General features: G+C 38.8%; 1 long non-coding RNA gene across 1 annotated transcript in view; it reads left to right on the top strand.

Moving 5' to 3' along the window:
• LOC130866226 (uncharacterized) overlaps positions 1 to 20,817 on the top strand; it is a 45,056-nt gene that overhangs the window by 6,403 nt on the left and 17,836 nt on the right. The window contains exon 2 of the long non-coding RNA XR_009056333.1: positions 5,367 to 5,428. This is a non-coding gene — a long non-coding RNA (uncharacterized LOC130866226). The remainder of the gene's footprint in view (positions 1 to 5,366; positions 5,429 to 20,817) is intronic.

Raw genomic sequence — 20,817 nt, 5'->3', positions numbered from 1 at the left:
GGCATTGAGTTTTAAATGGCACAGAGTTGTGCCCATGAAAATGTCCACAGCATGTAACTCTGACATGAGGTTGTAAAGCTAAGTAATGTGCTTGATCCTGCTTACAGAGCAACATCTTGAACTATCTCTGTAGAAAATCAATTATTCAGAAAAGGAGAGATAACGCTATGCTTTCTTGTACCTGCCACTGGTTCAAATTCCGGTTGCGCCTCGTTTCTTATCATTTAATGGATAAATTAGCTGAGACCATGCCCATTGCTCGGCTATGCCTGCTTGAGTAGGCAGCATGATCAGGTCTTCCAGTTTGTAGCTTTTTTTATGTACCATTTTCAGGGTAATTTTGCAATCTTGCTTTCTGTCTATCTCCTGTGTATTTGGAGTAAAGTACTACGATCTCTTTGATGGCAACCAGACTCACTGTGTTCCTCAAAATCCCTAAGTGGTGACTGTTTTATAAAAACATGTGTGATTGTGATAGAGAAGCAGATCTTAAAGTTCTTAAAAATATTTGTGTGCGGTGGGACACACCTTTAATTCCAACACTTGGCAGTCTGATGTAGATTGACCTTGTGACGTCGAGGGTCACAGGTAGATTAACACCAGTGACTTCAAGGTACATGTGGTACCACAGGCCTTTAATCCCAATGTCTGGCAGGCAGGGACTTGCCTACTTCTGGTTTGGTGGTATACGCCTTTTATCCCAAACCTTGGGGGTTCCAGGATCTTTGTGAGTTCAAGGACAGCATGGTCCACAGTGTTATTCCTTCCCAAAGATATACAGAGAGCCTCTCTCAAAAATTAAAATTGAAAATAAAGGAATTAGAATTTAAAATCAAGCCGCTCAAAGAGGGAAAATACACAGAGAATCTTTATCCTCTTTGTTATTTTTCGATCTTTGAATTTTTTTTACTCATGTGGAGTATCTATCTCTGCGAAAAGATATTTGTTGACAAATGCTGCTAAGTAAATCCTAAGATAGATAGTTAGTTTGGAGAATAGAATTTTCTTCTTTTTTCACATGAAATGAGAGATTATGGATTCATTCTGATGTTAAAGAAATTACTGTACAGTTTTTTTTCCTTAAAGGATTATCAGTGCCCGTAAACGATAAGGAATTAGCCAGTATTGCTATGCAAACATTTCCCAAAAATGCACTCTGTATTTTCCTCTGTTTAACCAAAATAATTAAATTTGTGCTATGGGATTATCTGTATTCTGTCAATCATGTGTTTCAGTAAAACGCTGATTGTCTAGGCAGGAGGAAAATGCATTTAAAGCACACAGGAAGTAGATGCATGGTGATGATAACTGGATCATGTTGGAAAGGAGAAAGCACACTCCCCCACTCCAGCACAGACTCTGAAGAAGCAATATTTGATCTGTCCCACAGTTTAAGGTTCTGAGAGTAATGAGTTTAAGCTACAGGAGATAAGAATGAGGTAGTTGGCGAGTTAGTCTCACGACCTAGTGACATCTCTGATTTTCTCTGTGGCATTTTTGTTTTGGGTTACCGGGTGACACAGTGACAACGAATAGCCAGCCCACAATATTACATGATTTCTTTGCTATCCTTGCTTTTTGGTTTTTTATATTGAGTTTAAGAAAGTTTTCTCAAGGTTCTTAAAGAATTTTGTTGAGATTTTAATTGGTAATGCATTAAATTTATTTATTGCCTTTGCTTTAACTCCCATTTTTACTGTGTTGATCCTATTCATTCAAAGCCTTAAAGTCTTATCAAATAGACCTTCAATTTTTGAATACTGTAACTGCAGGATACTTTATGCTCTCTTTTGCTGCTGTGAAATATGAATTTTCTCTTATTTCCTTGTTCTGATTTCTATTGATTTCATCTTGTGTCCAGCCACATCACTGCAGATACTGATGTATGAGATCATACAATTTTTTTAGTTAGTAAGTTTTACTTTTTCCTTACCTATTCTAATACCCTTGATCTCTGTATTTCGTCTACTTGTTGTTGTTATAACTTTACACATTATGTTTATGACATAGTATGAGTCGACAGATTTGTCTTTTTACTAATTTTAGTGTAATGGATTTGAGTTGCTCTCCATTTAATTTATATCAGCTGTTGGTTTGCTTTATATAGCTTTTTTATATTTAGATGTCATCATTGTATACATACCCTCTCCCAGCAATTTATCAATACGTACTGTTTAACTGTGTCAAATGGTTTTCCAGAAACTAAAGAAATTATTGAATTGTTTCTTTTTCTTTCAGTGTATTTATATGTATTGTATTGTATGTATATATGTATAATAGCTTTGATTTATAGGTTTTCATGTTTCCTGTCAGCCATGCATCTCTGTTATCAAGCCTCTTATATCGTGATATAGTTTCACTTTGTATTTTCTTTGATTAGGTTTTTCACTGTTTTTGCATCTATGTTTATAAGCAAGAAGGTTTTTTAGTTTTCTCTATGTCCATTTATTTTTTTTTTTTAGGTTTTGATATCAGGGCAATGTTGTAGCTTCATAGAAAGCTTTGCAATGACTCTTCTGTTTCTATTATGTGAAACACCTTAAGGAGTATAAGTATCAGCTCTTGAAATTTCTGGTAAAATTATTCTTTAAAACTAATTAGTCCTGTCCTTTTCTTGGTTTGTAATTTTTTTACGGCTCCTTATATTTCCTCACTGCTTCTCAGTCTATTTCATTGTTCCCCTTGTCTTTTTGATTATTGGTAAATGATATTTATCTACAAACAGGTCCATTTCTTTTACATTGTCCAACTTAGTGTCATATAGGCCTTTCTAGCAAGATTAAATTATTTCTGCGTCTCCTTAGAGTCTGTTATTTCCCCCATTTCATTTCTTATCTAGTTAGTTTCCATGTTCTCTTTCTGTGCCTGTTTATTAAATTGGATAGCCGCTTGTCAATCTTGTTTTTCCTCGAATAACCAGATCTGGTTCATTGATTTCTTTGTATTTTCTGTGTTTAAATTTTGTTAGTTTCACTCCTTCAGTTGATGATTTTCTTCCTTCGACTCCTGTGTGAGATTTCTTTTTTTTAAGATCTTTTAGCAGTGCTGTTAAGTGTTTAATGTGAGCTTCTTCTATTTTTGTTATGTGTGAACTTAGTGTGATGAACTTACCTCTTAGAGCTGCTTTGCAAAAGTCTGTCTGTGTTTATGACTGTGGGCCAGAACAGGGCACCAGAGATAATTACCGTTGGTCGTGCGCCACCTTGTGGTTGCTGGGAATTGAAGTCAGGACCTTTGGAAGAGCAGCCAATGGCTCTTAACCTGAGCCATCTCTGTATTCCCCCCTCCCCTCTGTCATTTTCTATGCAGGGTTTCTGTGTTGCTCTTGGATCCTGTTCGGCGACTAGCTCTTGTATACCAGGCCAGTCTCGAATTCACAGAGATCCACCTTGCTCGGCCCAAAACTCTTTTTGTTCTGTTAAGTTTACTTTGTTGCCAGGTATGGTGTCAATATTTAAGAAGGTACCGTGAGATGCTCAGGAGGTATATTCTTCAAATTCGCTGTTAGGTTTCTGTCTGGTTGTTCTTTCCATTGTTGAGAGAGGAGTGCTGTGGTGTCTTACTATTAGTGTGTTCTGAGGCATACTCTGATATCTTGTAATATTTTTGTTTTTATTTTACTGAAATTTATATTTGGTATTGATATTTCATTCTGATGAAAGATTCCTGCTATGAGTATGAACTGTCCATCTTATTTTTTTATGCCTGCTTTAAGTTTAAGGTAATTCTTGTTAGATATTAGTGATTAGTTTGGTTTTTAAAATCTGATCAATTAGGTTTTCCGTATGTGCTTGTACCTTAACAGGAATATCCTTCCTCATGTTTGGAAAGACTTTTATTTTTATCGATCTATTTTCTTGGTCTTTGAGCTGTATTTCTTCTCCTTTTACCTTTATTGTTATTTTCGTTCTTTTCGTGGTGTCCCAGATTTCTTGGATTTGTATCTTTAAGAATTTGTTATGTTTGCTGTTTTCTTTCATCATTTCGTTTATTTCCTCTATTATCTTCGATTTCTGAGATTCTTCTATGTCTTCTACTGTTTATACTTGTCTCTGGATCCATTGTCTTTTTGCCAATATTGTCTATATCCAGCAATTCCTCTTTTATTTTTAAAGATTCTTTCCATTTCCGGTTTGATTCCTTTTTCTTGTTTTACTTTTCTCAGGTATCTTTGAGTGATTTTTCATTTCTTAAGTTTTTGAGATTCTTCTCATCTATTTTTTTAAAAATTTTTTCACATTGTTTGATGCCCCTTATCTCTTTTATAAAATTACCTTTAATGTACATTTCTTTTTTATCCTTTGGATTAGCGTTTTCAAAATCTCTGTAGAGAGCCGCGTGCAGTCACACCTGATGGTTATGTGTATAGTCCTATGTGTAGTTGCAACAGATGGTGCTGTCTCCCGCCTTCAGTGGTCACGAAAGCGAGTGCTCTCTGTGAGTGCTCTCTGTGATACTCAACTCCTAATATCAGCTATTCCTGACTTGTGCTATTCTCGCGCAATGATTGTCCGCTGCTTGCATATGCGTGGACCTAAGGGTAGTGCCCACCTGGCAATCTGTGTTTGGTTTTCCAAGTTCTACTTAAATGCGTGGAGAGGTTTGCACAGAGAGAGCAAGAGAGACAGAGACCGCATTGTGTCCTGAATTTTCTGCAGCAGGAAAAGCTTCTGGTGTTTCTTGCTCTTGTATGTTTGCTGGATTCTCAGGCTATTATGCTGTCTTTCAGATTGTCAGTCATTTTTACACGCATGTACATCTGTGCTAAGTCTTGGCTGGTGTTACTTACTTTGCTGTGGCAACATGTGTACTTGTGTTTTTTTCTTGGTCTTCCTTTTCTTAGTTATTTTACCTCTGGATTCTCTTATATCCACTCCACCATGGAGTAGTTGATGGTCCACAGCACCATGCAGATTCTTCTGAATCCTTGTACTCTATCTGGGATGGGGTAGGTAGAGAAATTTATTAGGCAGGGAGAAGCACCTCTGAATGGTCCGAAAACTTTGCAGATTTTTGGGTGCCTGATTTCTGTTTGCTCCTTTCACTCATGCTTAAGGTCATATCAGAGTCCTCTCTGTGTGGTGTTAATTCCGTTGTTTAGTGAGCAATCTCTTTCAAATATTAACTTTGCTGTGTGATAGTCATTCGGTAAATAGAAGTCAGTCCTGACTGAGAGATGGTGTATTAAGAGAAAAACAATGTAGTTATGCCGGAGAGAGATGCAGGAAATTCACAATGTAGTCCACAGCCTTGTTATAGTATACATTAATTTTGATGGGTTCATTTATGAGGACTTAGTCAGACATATGCTTAAGCTAATTGCCAATCACTGCTACAAATAATATGGTTTCTGTGTTGTTACCTAGGTATCACCATCCGTGAACAAACAAGCAGCTTCCCTACCACATCCATACAGTCGTCAGAGAAGGTAAGGCATCTTTCTTTAGGTACAGTCCAAGGACCGCTCTACTATATCTCCATTGAACAAGGTGTCCATTCAAAGCTAGTAGCTTACGTAACAGCAAGTACAAGCAGTAGAGATAAATTCTGGTGACACTGCCAGGGGGGTTTCGGGGTTGTAGATAGGGTTTTGGGGTTTGTGTTAGGAGGTTATGGTTAGTTTGTTAGTTGTTTAGTTGATTAGGGGGTTTATGGTGCTGTGGTTAGGGTTATAGGGTTACGGTTTGGGGGTTAGGGTTAGTTGGTTAGCTGCTTAGTGGGTTATGGTTTTGTTAGGGCTATGTGGTTTGTTTTAGTTGGCTAGTTGGTTAGTTGGTTAGTTAGTTAGCTCGTTGGGGGTTAGGGTTAGTTGGTTAAGTGGTTAGTTTTTTAGTTGGTTAGGGCGTTAGAGGTTTGGGGTTATGGTTAGGGTCAGGGTTTGGGGTTAGGGTTAGTTGGTTAGTTGTTTATTATTGTAGTTGCGTCGTTGATTAGTTGGTTATCTGGTTAGCAGGTTATGGGGTTAGTGTTATGGAGTTAGGGTGTCTTAGGGTTAATTGCTTAGTTATTTGCTTAGTTAGTTGGATGGTTAGCTAGTTAGTAGGTTATGGTTATGGGGTTAGGGTTATGTGGTTCCGGTTTGTTGGTTAGTTGTTTGGTTAGTTAGTTAGGGGTTTGTTTGGGTTTATGTTTATGTTATGTTTATGTTTATGTTTAGGTGTCAGGGTTGGGGTTTCTGGTTGGTTGGTTGTTTAGTTGGTTAGTTTGTTAGTTGTTTAGCTGGTTAGCAGGTTAGGGGGTTAGGGTGTATTATGGTTAATTGAGTAGTTTGTTATTTGGTTAGTTCGATGTTTAGCTGGTAGCTGTTTGTTGGTTAGGGTTATGGGGTTAGGGTTATGGTGTTGGGGTTTGTTGGTTAATTGTTTGGTTAGGGTTAGTAGGTTAGGGTTAGTTGGTTAGTTAGATAGTTGGATAGTTGGTTATCTGGTTAGTGTGTTACAGGGTTGTGGTCAGGGTTATAGGGTTAGGGATAGGGGGTTAGGGTAAGTTTGTTATTTTGTTAGTTGCTTGGCTAGGGGTTTAGGTGGTTTCGGGTAGGTTATTGGGTTGGGGTTAGTGGTTTATGGTTAGTTGGTTAGTGGATAGTTGTTTACTTTGTTAGCTGGTTATTGGGTTAGGGTGTTGGTGTTAGGTTTATAGGACTAAGTTTAGGGGGTTAGAGTAAGTTGTTTATTTGGTTGGTTAGTTGGTTAGTGGGTTATGGTTATGGGGTTAGGGTAATGGGGTGTTCATGCTTGTTGGTTAGTTGCTTAGTTGGTTACAGGGTTAGGGGGTTTGGGTTAGGGTTATGGGGTTGGGGTTAAGTGGGTTAGGGTTAGTTGGTTAGTTGTATAGTTGTTTAGTTGGTTAGCTGGTTAGTGGGTTAGGGGTTGTAGTTAGGGTTATAGGGTTATGGTTAGGGGGTTAGGGTAAGTTTGTCAGTTTGTTACTTGCTTAGTTGAGGTTGTTAGGTGGTTCGGGTTAGGGTTATGCGGTTGAGGTTAGTGGGTTATGGTTAGTGGGTTGGGGTTAGTGGGTTAGTTGGTTAGTGGGTTAGTTGGATAGTTGGTTAGTTGGATAGTTTAGTTTGATAGTTGGTTAGTTGGTTAACTGGTTATTGTTTTAGGTGGTCGTGGTTAAAGTTAGAGTTAAGGATAGGCTCTTAGGGTAAATTGGTTATTTGGTTAGTTGGTTAGCTGGTTATTGGGTTAGGGGTTGTAGTTAGGGTTATAGGGTTATGGTTAGGGGGTTAGGGTAAGTTTGTCAGTTTGTTACTTGCTTAGTTGAGGTTGTTAGGTGGTTCGGGTTAGGGTTATGCGGTTGAGGTTAGTGGGTTATGGTTAGTGGGTTGGGGTTAGTGGGTTAGTTGGTTAGTGGGTTAGTTGGATAGTTGGTTAGTTGGATAGTTTAGTTTGATAGTTGGTTAGTTGGTTTGCTGGTTATTGTTTTAGGTGGTCGTGGTTAAATTTATAGAGTTAAGGATAGGGTGTTAGGGTAAATTGGTTATTTGGTTAGTTGGTTAGCTGGTTATTGGGTTAGGTCTTTAGGGTTTTAGTGGTAGGGTTAGGGGGTTAGGGTAAGTTGGTTAGTTGGTTAATTGGTTAGGTTGTTATGGTTATTGGATTAGGTTTATGGGGTTAGTGTTTGTTGGTTAGTTGGTTATGGGGTTAGGGGCTTAGGGTTAGTTGGTTAGTTGGATAGTTTGTTGGTTAGCTGGTTAGTTGGTTAGGGGGTTGTGGTTAAGGTTATAGGGTTAGTGTTATGTGTTTAGGGTAAGTTGGTTATTTGGTTAGCTGGTTAGTTGGTTAATTTGTTAGTTAGTTGGGTAGTTAATTGGGTAGTTCGTTATTTGCTCAGTTAGTTTGTTCCATGGTTAGCTGGATAGTTGGTTAGGTGGTTATGGTAATTTGGTTAGTTGGTTAGTTCCGAGTTGGTCAGGGGGTGTTATGGGGTGTTGTTGGTTAGTAGGTTATTTGGTTGTGGTGTTAGTGATTTTGGGTTTTGGGGTTAGGGTTAGTGGGTAACGGTTAGTTGGTTAGTTGGATTGTTGGTTAGTTGGTTAGCTGGTTAGTGGGTAAGGGGGTTGTGGTTAGGGTTATGGGGTTAGGGTAGGGATAGGGGGTTAGGGATAGTTGGTGGTTAGTTTGGTTAGTTAGAGGGCTAGGGATTAAGCGTTAGTGTGTTAGTTGGTTAGTTGTATGGTTGGTTAGTTGGTTATCTGGTTAGTGGGTTGGGGCCTTGGGGTTAGGGTTCTAGGGTTAGGGGGTTACGGTAAGTTGTTTATTTGGTTAGCTGGTTAGCTGGTTAGTTGGTTATGGGGTTAGGGTTAGTTGTTTAATTCAGTTTGTTACTTGGTTGGGGGGGTTGAGGGTTGGTTATGGTTAGGTGTCAGGGTTGAGTGTTAGGGTTCGTGGTTAGTTGGTTATTAGTTTAGTTGATTTTTTCGTTAGTTCATTAACTGTTTAGCAGGTTTGGTGGTTAGGGTAATGTGGTTAGAATGGGTTTGGGTTATTCGGTTAGTTCATTATATGGTCAGTTATTTAGTTGGATGATTAGCTGTTTAGCTGTTGGGTTTATGGGGTTAGGGTTATGGGGTTCGTGTTTGTTGGTTAGTGTGTTAGGTGGTTTGGGTTAGGCTTATGGTGTTAGGGTTAGTGGGTTAGGGTTAGTTGGTTAGTTGGATAGTTGGTTAGTGGGTTAGCTGGTTAGTGGGTTATGGTTATAGGGTTTGTGTTAGTGGTTTAGGGTAAGTTGGTTATTTGGTTAGCTGGTTAGTTGTTTAGTTGGTTAGGTGGTTAGGGTGATGGTGTTATGTTTCGTTGGTTAACTGCTTAGATTGTTAGTTGGTTAGTTGTTTAGGGGATTAGGGTGATGGGGTTAGGATTAGTTGGTAAATTGGTTAGTTTGTTGGTTAGGGTGTTCTAGGGTTGGTGTTATGGCTAGGGGTCAGGGTTGGGGGTTAGGGTTAGTTGGTTAGTTGGTTATTTGTTTAGTTGGTTAGCAGGTTTGTGGATTATGGTGATGGGTTTAGGGTGGGTTAGGGTTAATTGGTTAGTTAATTATTTGGTCAGTTTCTGATGGTTAGCTTTTTAGCTGGTTGGCTGTTAGGGTTATGGGGTTAGGGTTATGGGGTTCATGTTTGTTGGTTAGTTGGTTAGTTAGCGGGTTAGGGATTTGGGGTTAGGGTTAGTGGGTTAGGGTTATTTGGTTAGTTTGATTGTTGGCTAGTTGTTTACCTGGTTAGTGGGTTAGGGGGTTGGTGTTAGGATTATAGGGTTAGTGGGTTAGCGTTAGTTGGTTAGATGGTTATTTGCTTAGTTTGTTAGGGGGTTAGGGGTTTTGGTTTAGGGTTATGTGGTTACGGTTATCGGTTTAGCTTTAGTTGGTTAGTTGGTTAGTTGTTTAGCTGGTTAGTGGGTTAGGGGGTTGGGGTTAGGGTTAGTGCGTTAGGGATTGTTGGTTAGTTGGTTAGTTGGTAAGTGGGTTACGGGGGTAGGGGTTAGGGTTATAGGGTTAGGGAGTTACGGTAATTTGGTTAGTTCGTTAGTTGGTTAGTTGTTTAGGGGGTTAGGGGTTTTGGGTTAGGGTTGTGGGGTTTATGGTTAGTGTGTTAGGGTTAGTTGGTTAGTTGGATAGTTTGTTATTCGGTTAGCTGGTTAGTGGATTAGGGTGTTTTGGTTATGGTTATATGGTTAGGATTAGGGGGTTAGGAAAAGTTGATTATTTTGTTGCTTGGTCAGTTGGTTAGGTGGTTAGGTGGTTAGTTGGTTAGTTGGTTAGGTGGTTAGGTGGTTAGGGTGGTGGTATTAGGGTTCGTTGGTTAATTGTTTAGATTGTTAGTTGGTTAGGGGGTTAGAGGATTGGGGATTTTCATTGTTCCCCTCGTCTTATTGATTACTGGTATATGCTGTTTTTCTACAAACAGTTCCATTTCTTTTTCATTGTCCAACTTCGTGCCATATAGGCCTTTCTAGCAATATCAAATTATTTCTGGGTATCCTTAGAGTCTGTTATTTCCCCCATTTATTTTCTTATCTTGTTAGTTTCCATGTTCTCTTTCTGTGCCTTTTTATCACAGTGGATTAAAAGTGGATAGCCGCTTGTCAACCTTGTTTTTCCATGAACAACCAGCTCTCTGATTCATTGATTTCTTTGGATTGTTTTCTGTGTTTACATTTTGTTAGTTTCACTCCTTCATTTGATGATTTCCAGCCTTCTCCTTTTTGAGATTCATTTTTTTTCAAGGTCTTTTAGCTGTGCTGTTAAGTGTTTATTGTGAGCTTCCTCCATTTTTGTTATGTGGGCACTTAGCACGATGAACTTACCTCTTAGAGCTGCTTTCATTTTGTTTATGTTGTGTCTTTATTTTCGTTGAATTCCATGAAGACTTTATTTTCCTTTTTTTAATTCTTCCCTGACCCATGGTTAGTTTATTCGTCCACTGTTTGGTTTCCATAAGTTTGTCAGTTTTTTGTGCTTAGAACTGTTGTTATATTCTAACTTTGATCCACGGTGATCTGATAAGGCTCATGTTGTTGCAGAAATTCTTTTAGAGTTTATTTATTCATTTACTTATTATGTTTGCAAAAGTCTGTCAGTGTGTATGGCTGTAGGCCAGAAGAGGGCGCCAATGGTAATAACAGCAGGTTGTGCGCCACCTTGTGGTTCCCGGGAATTGAAGTCAGGACCTTTGGAAGAGCAGTCAATGCTCTTAGCCTGAACCATCTCAGTATTCCCCCGTCCACTTTGTCGTTATCAAGACAGGGTTTCTCTGTTGCTTTTTGTTCCTGTTCTGTGTCTGGCTCTTGTATACCAGGCCAGTCTCGAATTCACAGAGATCCACCTGTCTCTGCCAAAAACTTTTTTTGGCTTGTTAAGTTTACTTTGTTACCAGGTATGTCGTCAATATTTAAGAAGGTATCGTGAGATGCTGAGGAGGTATATTCTTCGAATGTAATATAGATTTCTGTTAAGTCCATTTGTTTCATTATCTCCATTATTTCTCTTAAATCTCTGTTTGGTTTCTGTCTTGTTGTCCTGTCCATTGTTGAGACAGGAGTGCTGCGGTGTCCTATTGTTATTGTGGTTTGATGCATACTCTGATATCTAGTAATATTGTTTTTATTTTTCTGAAATTTATATTTTGTATTTATATTTCATTCTGATGAAAGATTCCTGCTATGAGTATAAAGTGTCCATCTTATTCTCTTATGCCTGCTTTAAGTTTAAGGTAATTTGTGTTAGGTATTAGTGATGCGTAATAGAGCTTTTTCCTTTGCAGCTATTAATACTCTTTCTTAATTCCGCATGCTTTATGTTTTTGTTATTATATTTTGGGTGTTTTTAAAAATCTGGTCTATTAGGTGTTCCGTATGTGCTTGTACCTTAATAGGAATATCCTTCCTCATGTTTCGAAAGACTTATTTTTATGGATCTATTTTCTTGATTTTTGAGCTGTATTTCTTCTCTCTTTTCATGGTGTCTCAGATTTCTTGGATTTTTTAGTGTAAAGATTTTGTTATGTGTGTTGTTTTCTTTCATCAGTGTGTTTATTTCCTCTATTATCTTCAACGTCTGAGATTCTTCTATCTCTTCTATTCTACTCTTTATACTTGTCTCTGTATCCACTGGTTTTTTGCCGATATTGTCTTTATGCAGCCATTCCTTTTCTTTTTTGAAGATTTCCTCCATTTCAGTTTTCAAGACTTGTACTCTTTTCATTTCATGTTTGATTCCTTTTTCTTGTTTTCCTTTTCTAAGGTATCTTTGAGTGATTTTTCATTTCTTAAGTTTTTGATATTCTTCTTATCTATTTTTTTTTAAATTTTTTTTCACATTGTTTGATGGCACCTATCTCTTTTATAAAATTACCTTTAATGTACATTTCTTTTTTATCCTTTGGATTAGCGTTTTCAAAATCTCAGTAGAGAGCTGCGTAGAGTCACACCTGATGGCTATGTGTAGAGAGCTACGTGGAATTGCACTTGATGGTGTTGGCTCCCACCCTCCACGATCCCTAAAGCTAGTGCTCTCTGTGATACTCAACTCCTAATATCAGCTAGTCCTGACTTATGCTATTATCGCGCAATGATTGTCCGCTGCTTGCATATGCGTGGACCTAAGGGTAGTGCCCACCTGTCAATCTGTGTTTTGTTTTCCAAGTTCTACTTAAGTGCGTGGAGAGGTTTGCCCAGAGAGAGCAAGAGACACAGAGACCGCATTGTGAATAAAGTCCTGAATAAACTGCAGCAGGAAAAGCTCTGGTGTTGCTTCCTTCTTGCTGTACGAGGTGGTCCGTCATAGTTCTCCTGTTGTATGTTTGCTGGATTCTCATGCTAATATGCTGTCTTTCAGATTGTCGGAGGTATTTTTACACATCTGTGCTAAGTCTTGGCTGGTGTTACGATCTTTGCTGTGGCAACCTGTGTTTTTTTCTTGGTCTGCCTTTTCTTAGTTATTTTATTTCTGTATTCTCTTGTATCCACTCCACCATAGAGTAGGTGATGGACCACAGGACCATGCAGATTCATATGAGTGTTTGGAGTCTATCTGGGATGGTAGGTAGATAATTTTAGTAGCCAGGGAGAAGCACCTCTGAATGGTCAGAAAACTTAGCAGATTTTTAGTGCCTGTTCTCTGTTTGATGCTTTCACTCATGCTTAAGGTCATATGACAGTCCCCTCTGTGTGTTGTTAATTCCGTTAATTTTAAAGCTGCCAGTATTTTCCTGCTGCTGAGTCAGGATAATTTCTTTGTGGCAATCAACACAGAAACAGCAACAAGCTGTCTTAAATTTTCTCTCTCTCCTTTTTAAGCCCTCAGGTTTTATGTGTAGTTCATTATCTCGGTGGGTGCCACTGTTGAATTAAGAGCGGCAGGGCTGCGTCCCCGGCACCATCCCGCATGCATGGCTTTACTCGAAATAATTACACAGAAAGTGTATTCTTTTAAACACTGCATGGCCCATGAGTTCCAGCCTCTTAGTGGCTATCTCTTACATAATTATCTAACCCATTCTAATATTTTGTGTATTACCACGAGGTGGCTTACAAGGAAAGATCTTAACCTGCGTCTGTCAGGGTGAGTCCCAAATTTGGCTTCTTTCCCCCAGCATTCTGTTCTGTTTACTCCACCCACCTAAATGAAAGCAACAGATAAATACAAGACCCACCTCCATTACTTACTTGACTCTGTGCTGGTTCAATAGTTTTATGTTTACATTAATTTGTAGGATTTCTGAGAGTACTGTTGTTGTCAAGTTCTAACCTTAAACTGTGTGATCTCATAAGACACAATGTAGTTGTTCAAATTTTTTGTGTCTGAATTTTTGCTGTATTACACAGTGTTTGGTCAGTGCTATAGAAGGTCTCATGATATGCTGCGAATATGCCGTATTCTTTCTGGTTTGGGTTGAGTATTCCATAGAAGTTTGATAAGCCAATTTTATTCATTACATCTGTTCTCTTATTTATCTGATAAATTTTTGCCTGTTTGACTTGTCCGTTTTCTAGAGAGGAGTACTGAGATTCCCTACCATTACTGTGTGTGGTTTGATGAGTATTTTGAGTTCTAGTTAGTTTCTTTTATATGTGTTAGTGCTCTTGTATTATGGGCATAGATGACGATTGAGAATTGATCGTGATAGACTGACTTTGTTATTAACATAGTGTCCTCCTCCATGTGTTTTGATAAAATCAAATTTTATATTGTAAGATAGCCACACCTGCTTGTTTCTTGGGTCCTTTTCACTACCCTTTACTCTGAGGTACTGTCTGTTTTTGAGGTTGAGGTGGGTGTGTTTCCTGTATACAACAGATGGCTGATTCTTGTTTTCCTGTTTTCTTAGCTTTTGTCATTATTTGAGCATTTAGTTCATGTATATTAAGAGATATTAATGACGAGTAGTTGATATATATATATATATATATTTTTTTAAACATAGCGGCTGTGTGTTTACCTTTCTTGAGTTTTGCTGATGTGAGTTTGCTTGTTGCTTTGGAATTTTTGTTGAAATTGGCTTACTTGTTTGGGTTTTCTTTCTGGTTAGTCTGGGTATTTTGATGCATATTTTAAAAAGGTTTATTTCTTGTCATGTGAAATCTTGTTTTCTCCAATGGTGAAATAAAGCCTGGCTGGTTTTAGTAGTGTGTATTTATGTCCAAAGTCGCATTGTGTGCTGCATATGTAACCAAGATCTTTTGGCTGTCATGTTTTCCATTGAGAAGTTTGGAGTAATTCTTAGGTTTCCATAAATGTTACTTGGCTTTAGTCTTTTTTGGTTCCTAATATTCTTTCTTTATTCTGTAGGCTTTGGTGTTTAATGTTTTATGATGTGACGACGGGATCTTTTAAATCTATTTGTTCTTTATGGTTCTTATATCTCCACAGGTATATCCTTTAATTTGGGAAACTTTTCTTTAATATTCGTCATTATATTTTCTGTGTCTTCTATCCCAAATTTTCTTAGGGTTTGTCTTTTGTTTTTTCTATTTTTCCTGTACGTTTTGTTTATTTGTTAGGTTTACTGTTTATTTTTTTAGTTGATTAGTTGATTGCTTGATAGTTGGCTAGTTGGTTAGCTGATTAGGGTTGGTTTGTTTGTGGGTTAGGGTTTTGGGGTTATGGTTATGGGGTTCATGTTTGTTGGTTAGTTGCTTAGTTCGTTAGGTGGTTAGTGGGTTTGTGTTAGGGTTATGGGGTTGGGGTTATTGGGTTAGGGTTAGTTGGTTAGTTGTATAGTTGTTTAGTTTGTTAGCTAGTTAGTGGGTTAGGTGGTTCGGGTTATGGTTATGGGGTTGAGGTTAGTGGGTTACAGTTAGTGGGTTGGGGTTAGTGGGTTAGTTGGATAGTTGGTTAGTTGGATAGTTGGTTATTTGGTTATCTGGTTATCTAGTTGGTTAGCTGGTTAGTGTTTTAGGGGGTCGTGGTTAAGGTTATAGAGTTAAAGGATAGGGTGTTAGGGTAAGTTGGTTATTTGGTTACTTGGTTAGCTGGTTAGTGGGTTAGGTGGTTATGGTTTTAGTGGTATGGTTAGGGGGTTAGGGTAAGTTGGTTAGTTGGTTAATTGGTTAGATTGTTAGGGTTATTGTGTTAGGTTTATGGGGTTAGTGTTGGTAAGTTGGTTGGTAATGTGGTTATGGCTTTGGGTTAGGGTTAGGGGATTAGGGTTAGTTGGTTATTTGTATAGTTGGTTAGTTGGTTAGCTGGTTAGTTGTTTAGGGGGTTGGGGTTAGGGTTATATGGTTAGGTTTAGGTGGTTAGGATAAGTTGGTTATTTGGTTAGTTGGTTAATTTGTTACTTTGTTAGCTGGTTGGGTAGTTAATTTGGTAGTTTGTTATTTGCTTAGTTAGTTGGTTCCATGGTTAGGTGGATAGTTGGTTAGGTGGTTAGGGTAATTTGGTTTGTTAGTTGGTTATTTGGTTGTGGGGTTAGTAGGTTTGCTTAGGGTGTTTGGGGGTTGTGGATAGGGTTATGGGGTTTTTTGATATAGGCTAATGGTTAGTTGGTTAGTTGTTTAGTTGATTAGGGCTTTATGGGGTTGTGGTTAGGGTTATGGTGTTAGGGTTTGGGGGTTATGGTTAGTTGGTTAGTTGGTTAGCTGTTTAGCGGGTTATGGTTTTGTTAGTGCTATGTGGTTAGATTTATTTGGCTAGTTGGTTTGTTGGTTAGCTGGTTAGTTGGTTAACTCGTTGGGGTTAGGGTTAGTTGGTTAAGTAGTTAGTTTTTTAGTTGGTTAGTGCGTTAGAGGTTTGGTTTTATGGTTAGGGGTCAGGGTTTGGGGTTAGGGTTAGTTGGTTAGTGGTTATTTGCGTCGTTGATTAGTTGGTTAGTTGGTTATCAGGTTAGGGGGTTAGAGTTATGGGTTTCGTTTGTCTTAGGGTTAATTGCTTAGTTCGTTATTTTGTTCGTTGGTTGGATGGTTAGCTGGTTAGGAGGTTAGGGTTATGGGGTTAAGGTTATGTGGTTCGTGTTTGTTGGTTAGTTGTTTGGTTAGGGTGTTAGGGGTTTGTTTGGGTTTATGTTTCTGTTATGTTTATGTTTAGGTGTCAGGGTTGGTGTTTAGGGTTGGTTGGTTGTTTAGTTGGTTAGTTCGTTAGTTGGTTAGCTGGTTAGGGGTTAGGGTTATGGGGTTAGGGTTATGGTGTTAGTGTTTGTTGGTTGTTTGGTTAGGGTTAGTATGTTAGGGTTAGTTGGTTATTTGGATAGTTGGTTAGTTGGTTAGCTGGTTAGTGTTACGTGGTTGTTGTCAGGGTTATAGTGTTAGGGATAGGGGCTTAGGGTAAGTTGGTTATTTGGTTAGTTGCTTATGGGGTTAGGGGATTAGGTGGTTGGGGCTAAGGTTAGGGGTCAAGGTTGTTTGTTAGTTGGTTAGGTGGTCATGTGGTTAGGGGGTTAGGGGGTTGGTGTTTGGTTTATAGGATTAAGGTTAGGGGGTTAGAGTAAGTTATTATTTGGTTGGTTAGTTGGTTAGTTGGTTAGGGTTAAGGGGTTAGGGTAATGTGGTTCATGTTTGTTGGTTAGTTTCTTAGTTGTTTAGGGGGTTAGGGGGTTTGGGTTAGGGTTATGGGGTTGGGGTTAGTGGGTTAGGGTTATTTGTTTAGTTGTATAGTTTAGTTTGTTAGCTGGTTAGTGGGTTATGGGGTTGTGGTTAGGGTTATATTGTTAGGGTTAGGGTGTTAGGGTAAGTTGGTCAGTTTGTTACTCGCTTAGTTGAGGTTGTTAGTTAGTTCAGGTTATGGTTATGGGTTTGGGGTTAGTGGGTTAGTTGGACAGTTGGATAGTTTGGTAGTTGGTTAGCTGGTTAGTTGGTTAGATGGTTATTGTTTTATGGGGTCTTAGTTAAGGTTATAGAGTTAAGGATAGGGTGTTAGGCTAAGTTGGTTATTTGGTTAGTTGGTTAGCTGGTTAGTGGGTTAGGTGGTTAGGGTTTTAGTGGTATGGTTAGGGGGTTAGGGTAAGTTGGTTAGTGGGTTATTTGGTTAGGTTGTTAGGGTTATTGTGTTAGTTTTATGGGGTTAGTGTTGGTAATGTGGTTATGGCTTTGGGTTAGGGTTAGGGGCTTAGGGATAGTTGGTTAGTTGTATAGTTGGTTATTTTAACTTGTTTATTTTGTTTGTTAGTTGGTTAATTTGTTAGTTGGTTGGGTAGTTAATTGGGCAGTTCTTATTTGTTCAGTTAGTTGGTTCCTTCGTTAGCTGGATATTTGGTTAGGTTGTTAGGGTAATTTGGTTAGTTGGTTAGTTGCTAGTTAGTCATGGGGTTAGGGTTATGGGGTTAGTGTTTGTTGGTTAGTTGGTTATTTGGTTGTGGGATTAGGGGTTTGGGTTGTTGTGGTTAGGGGTAGTGGATTAGGGTTAGTTGGTTAGTTGGATTGTTTGTTAGTTAGCTGGTTAACGGGTAAGGGGTTGTGGTTAGGGTTATGGGGTTAGGGTTAGGGGGTTAGGGATAGTTGGTTAGTTGTTTAGTTGGTTAGTTGGTTAGTTGTTTGGTTTGTTAGAGGGTTAGTGGTTTAGGGCTAGTGTGTTATTGTTACTTGGTTATTTGTATGGTTGGTTATTTGGTTAGCTGGTTAGTGGGTTAGGGGGTTGGGGTTAGGTTTTTAGGGTTAGGCCATTAGGGTACGTTGTTTATTTGGTTAGCTGGTTAGCTGGTTCATTGGTTATGGGGTTAGGGTTAGTTGGTTAATTGGTTAGTTTGTTACTTGGTTAGGGGGGATAGAGGGTTGGTTATGGTTAGGGTCAGGGTTGAGGGTTAGGGTTCGTTGGCTATTTGGTTATTAGTTTAGTTCATTATTTCGTTAGTTCGTTAAGTGGTTAGCAGGTTGGGTGGTTAGGGTAATGGGGTTAGAATCGGTTTGGGTTATTTGGTTAGTTCATTATACGGTCAGTTATTTATTTTGATTATTAGCTGTTTACCTGGTTAGGTGTTAGGGTTATGGGGCTAGGGTTATGGCGTTCGTGTTTGTTGGTTAGTTGTTTAGGGGGTTAGTGGGTAGGTGGTTTTGGTTAGGCTTATGGTGTTAGGGTTAGTTGGTTAGGGTTAGTTGGATGGTTGGTTAGTGGGTTAGCTGACTAGTTGTTTAGTTGATTAGGTGGTTAGGGTGATGGTGTTAGGGCTCATGGTTAATTGGTTATATTGTTAGTTGGTTAGGGGGTTAGGGTGATGGGGTTAGGATTAGTTGGTAAATTGCTTAGTTTGTTATTTGGATAGGGTATGATAGGGTTGGTGTTATGGCTCGGCGTCAGGGTTGGGGGTTAGGGTTCGTTGGTTAGTTGGTTGTTGGTTAGTTCGTCAGTTGGTTAGTTGGTTAACAGGTTAGTGTGTTAGGGTGATGGGTTTAGAGTTGGTTAGGGTTAATTGTTTAGTTTATTATTTGGTCAGTTTTTGATGGTTAGCTTTTTAGCTGGTTAGGTGTTAGGGTTATGGGGTTAGGGTTATGGGGTAAGTGTTGGTTAGTTGGTTAGTTAGGGGGTTAGGGATTTGGGGTTAGGGTTACTGGGTTAGGGTTATTTTTTTAGTTTTACTGTTTGCTAGTTGTTCACCTGGTTAGTGGGTTAGGGGGTTGGTGTTAGGGTTATAGGGTTAGTGGTTTAGGGTTAGTTGGGTAGTTGGTTAGTTTGTTAGGGGGTTAGGTTAGTGGGTTAGGGTTAGTTGGTTAGATTGTTATTTGTTAGTTTGTTAGGGGTTTTGGTTTAGGGTTATGGTGTTAGGGTTATTGGTTTGGCTTTAATTGGTTAGTTGGTTAGCTGGTTAGTGGGTTAGTGGGTTGGGGTTAGGGTTAGTGCGTTAGTGATTGTTGGTTAGTTGGTGAGCTGGTTAGTGGGTTACGGGGGTGGGGGTTAGGGTTATAGGTTTAGGGGGTTATGGTAATTTGGTTAGTTGGTTAGTTTGTTAGGGGGTTAGTGGGTTTGGGTTAGGGTTATGGGGTTATGGTTAGTGGATTAGGTTTAGTTGGTTAGTTGTATAGTTGTTTGGTTTTCTGGTTAGTGGATTAGGGGGTTAGGATTAGGGGGTTAGGAAAAGTTGGTTATTTTGTTGCCTGGTTAGTTGGTTAGTTGGTTAGTTGGTTAGGGTGATTGTGTTAGGGTTCGTTGGTTAATTGGTTAGATTGTTGGTTAGGGGGTTAGAGGATTGTGGTTACGATTAGGCGTCAGGGTTGGGGGTTAAGGTTCTTTGGTTAGTTGGTTAGTTGGTTTACTTAGTTATTTCGTTAGTTCGTGGGCTGGTTAGCAGGTTAGGGGGTAGGGTGTGTTAGGTTTATTTTGTTAGTTCGTTATGGTCAGTTGGATGATTAGCTGTTTAGCTGGTTAGGTGTTAGGGTTATGCGGTTAGGGTTTGTTGGTTAGTTAGGGGATTAGGGGGTTTTGGGTTAGAGTTATGTTTTAAATATATTTGTTCTTTATGCTTTTTATATCTCCACAGGGATATCCTTTAATTTGGGAAAGTTTTCTTTAATATTCGTCATTATATTTTCTGTGTCTTCTATCCCAAATTTTCTTAGGGTTCGTCTTTTGTTTTCAAGTTTTCCTGTACGCTTTGTTAATTTGTTAGTTTTACTGTTTATTTACTTCATGAACTGATCTAGTTATCTTCAAACCCTGAGATTCTCTCTTCCATCTCTTTTCTTATGTGTGTTAAAATTCCCTTTATAATTCCCGTCAATTTTCCCTTGTTTTTCATATCCAGTCTTTCTATATTTTGTGTTTTCTTTATTGCATATATTTCGGTCTTAAGTCTTAAACCGTTTCCTTCAAAAGTTTGAGTTTTTTTCTTGATAATCTGGGTTTTTCTGTGAGTGGTTCATTAATTTCTTTCAGTTTTTTGTTGTTGCTTTTTTTTAATTTTAATGGGCCGTTTTCACTTTAAAGATCTCTATACTCTCCAGAATTTTTTTTAAATGACTTTAGTCTGATTATTCTTGGTTATGATGTCTGCCTGGTCTGTGATCACCTGATTCTGATGTCTCTGATGCTTTTTAGGTTTTTTTGATAAATCCTTTCATTGGAGTATGCCCATGTTTTCTTTTCATTTGATCCTGGCAGCGTCTTTGTATCTTGTTCCGATTGTTACCGTGGCTATCTGTCATTTTGCAACTGTTCTTGGTCTGCTCTGTGTCTCAGAGGTGTCATTTAGCTTGCTTTCTTGTTTTATTTGATTGAGTTGCTCTTTTGGTCTACTCTGTGAGGTCATGGCTTTTTTTCCGAGTACCTCTCTTTTTTTTCTAACCTGAGGCAGGTTGGGTAGGACCCCAAATATTTGTCCTACTATGGATGTTCTAGAGAGTGGGGTGTTGTGCTGTGTTGCTGATCATGCATCTCTTGTTTCTCTCTGTTTTGTAACACATTGCTTTCTTTGATTCAGCGCTGTGGCACGAGAAACGGTGAGTGTTTTGGGTCCGATGGGACTAGCAGCTTTCAGGGTACAGTGATTTATTTTGGTATTAGGTTAGAGTGCATTCAGGCAACTCTCTCCTGTTAGTTAGCTAGAGAAGAAAAGCCATTTGGGAATGGGCCTTGGGATTAGACCAGGTTTTATGGCTAGGGTTTTGTGCTAAGTTTTAGGGTTAAGGCCAGGTTTAAGGGTTAGTGTTTATGGCTAGTGCCTAGGGAGTTACAGTTGTGCTTTTGCTGGGCAAAATTTTGGTTAGAGTTAGGTTTTAGTTTTAGGGTTTAGGTGTTTAGGTTTTAATTCTAGTTATGTCTCAGGTTTTGGTTAGGGTTCCGGTTTTGGGTAGCGTTTTGTTTTGTGTTTGGATTGGGCTTAGGGTCTGTTGTAGGTTTATGGTTCATGATGTGCTTTGGTTTGGGTTCATGTATTGATCTTGAGTTTTGTTGCTT

This window comes from Chionomys nivalis, chromosome 25, assembly GCF_950005125.1.
Source record: "Chionomys nivalis chromosome 25, mChiNiv1.1, whole genome shotgun sequence".
Lineage (NCBI taxonomy): Eukaryota > Metazoa > Chordata > Mammalia > Rodentia > Cricetidae > Chionomys > Chionomys nivalis.
Note: the sequence above shows the minus strand (reverse complement) of the source record. Positions and strands in the feature narration are given on the sequence as shown.